At 46.9% G+C, this 2,544-nt stretch overlaps 1 long non-coding RNA gene across 1 annotated transcript; it reads right to left on the bottom strand.

Annotated features, from left to right (window-relative positions):
- Positions 1-378: 378 nt before the first annotated feature.
- On the bottom strand, positions 379-1,686 carry LOC135970434 (uncharacterized). The gene is made up of 2 exons (XR_010586110.1): positions 1,571-1,686; positions 379-643 (listed from the first exon to the last, which is right to left on the bottom strand). It is a non-coding gene; the product is annotated as an uncharacterized lncRNA (long non-coding RNA).
- Between the last annotated feature and the right edge of the window lie 858 nt (positions 1,687-2,544).

Raw genomic sequence — 2,544 nt, 5'->3', positions numbered from 1 at the left:
CAGCCTTCCATTCAGTGTGGGACTAGGGTGGCCACAGAATTCTTCTGTCCAATGAGATAAAACTGGAAGCTGTTGGATGGCTCTTCTAGGAAAACTCATGCAAAAGGGACAGACTCCATGAGTATGCCATCTGTCTGGCTTTAGGCATTTGTCCTGTTTAGAAAGAGGTGTGACATTTGGAAATGCAGCAGCCCTGGATTGAATGAATGAATGAACAATGAGAATGAAAGCTTCAAGCTAAGGAAGAGGGATGGAAAGACATCAGGGGCCTGAGTTCCAGTGGTGCCCCTACTGAGGCAGCATGGAGCCACCACACAAGACCTTGATGGCCTCTGCATCCATTACCTATGCTGCATAATAAAGCACTCCAAACCTTAGTGGTTTAAAACAGCAAACATTTATTAATCACTTCTGTAGTTCAGAAATCTGGGCACAACTTAGCTGGGTGCCTCTGGCTCAGGGTCTCTCTTGAGGCTGCAGTTGTGCTGTCTGTCAAGGCTGCAGTCATCTCAAGGCTTGACTGAGATGGAAGAATCTGCTGCCAAATTCACTCAGGTGGTTTCTTTCTGGCAGCCTCAGTTTCCCAAGACACGGGCCTCTCTGTGAGTTGCCTGCATATGTTCACAGCATAGCAGCTGATGACCTAGGAGACAGCCAGGGAGCACCCAGGTTAGAAGTCACAGCCTAGTCCCAGAAATGACAGGCTGGCATCAATAAGAGGGGTTGGGGGTCACTGAGAGTCATCATAGAGGTTGCCTACCACAGTCTCCAATCCCCAGGTTTCTTGTTGGCCAGCACAAAGAATGCCTCTTTCATTTTAATCACTATTAATTGAGTGTTCTGCTATTTATAGTCAAATGCACACCTGGTAAAGTCATAACAATAGTTTACGTGTACAGTATATACCATTTACTATGTAACAAGCAATCTTCTAAATGCCTTTTATATATAAACTCATATAGGCCTTGAAATAACCTTACAAGGGAGGTATTTTGTTATCCTCATCTTGCAGATGAGAAAACAGAGGCACAAAGAGGGTACATAACAGACAGCCAGGAAGTGGCAGGTCCGTATGCACACCCAGGCAGTTGAGCTCCAGAGTCCACGTTCTTAATTAACCACTGTGGTTCTCCTGCCAGTAAGTGCCCACAATCCTGACTTTCTCTTCCTGTTCCAAAAGTCACCTCCTTGGTGGAGATTTCCCCGATCCCACTAGCCCTATGATTGCCACAAATAGGATTCATTGTTCTCTCCTTCCCACAATGGCTTGTGCACCTCCATTAGCATGCTGCATTGTACTGGAATTAGGTATTTACATGGCTGAATCTCCTTCTGGACTGATTCTGAACTGAGAGCTGCTTCCTCGAGGTCGGGACATGAGTGAAAGTGAATGTGTGAGGACAAGAGAGTCCACATCTGTGTGTGGGTGTGAGTGTAAGCATGCAGAAACAACGGCCATGCAGTAGTCTGCATTCCCATGGCTCAAAGGTACCCAACAGATGTCTGCTGAATGAATGAATGAATGAATGAACGAATGAATGAGTAAATAGCAAATAAATGGTATATTCACCTGAATGCTTTCCAAGATCCTTCCTGGAGTAGGCTGAGGACAGGAGCTTTACCATCATCATTGAGATTCAGTAGAACAGTGGTTCTCCAGTTTCCATCAGGACCACCTCAAGGAACTAATTATTAGAAACACAGATGAAAATTATCGCTAACATTTTTTACTCCTTCCCTATATGCCAGGCACCTATCTAAGCACTTGATTACCTTCATACATTTCATCCTCACAACTGCTTATTGGATGGGTCTTATAGGTAACCACACCTTACAGATTCAGAAACTGAAGCATAGAGAGGTTAAGTAACTGACTCAAGGTCACACAACTTCTAAGGGGTGGACCTGGGATTTGAACCCAGGCAGCCTGGGCTCCAGAGTCTATGCTCATAGCTGTGCACACAATTGTCTCTATACCATTTTCTCACTGCCTTCTCACACGTTTTGCAAAATGGTTTCTGAACACCCTGGGTGAAGCTTAGAGAAATCTGTGAGTCAACAGTATCTAGAAAAAGTGAACCTTGTAAAGGCATCTGGCCCCCAGGCCAGAAAGAGGCTGTTAAAGCCCCAGTGCACTGGGATAGACTCAGTTGGGGAAGTTAGAGAGCAGCCCTTGCCCTCCTCTGACCCTCCACCATTAACACTCAGCCCTCCCCTGGAAAACAGGATGGCTGAGACGATACAGTGTACCTGCCCTCCACATCTGTATGTGCCAGACAGGGGACATGGTTAGGTGTGGCCCACTGCAAGCTCCAGGACACTCCAGCCAGTGGCATTCCAGACTGAGAGGGCTGCAAGGTGAGACGGGGGTGGAGGCAGCCTGTTTTCCCCCATCCTCCACAGCTCACTAGGGCAGCCCAGGGGCCAGATGTGTCACTGCTGTGGCTTCAGGGCAGGCTGTGAGGGAGTGATCTGTGGTTCTCTTGAGGCCCTCTGAGTGCGGCAATGTTTAAAAGCCTTAAATAAATTCCCATCTAATTTCAA

The sequence above is a fragment of the Macaca fascicularis genome, chromosome 4, assembly GCF_037993035.2.
Source record: "Macaca fascicularis isolate 582-1 chromosome 4, T2T-MFA8v1.1".
NCBI lineage: Eukaryota > Metazoa > Chordata > Mammalia > Primates > Cercopithecidae > Macaca > Macaca fascicularis.
The sequence above is the reverse complement of the archived record's forward strand: the minus strand, read 5'-3'. Positions and strand labels throughout refer to the sequence as shown.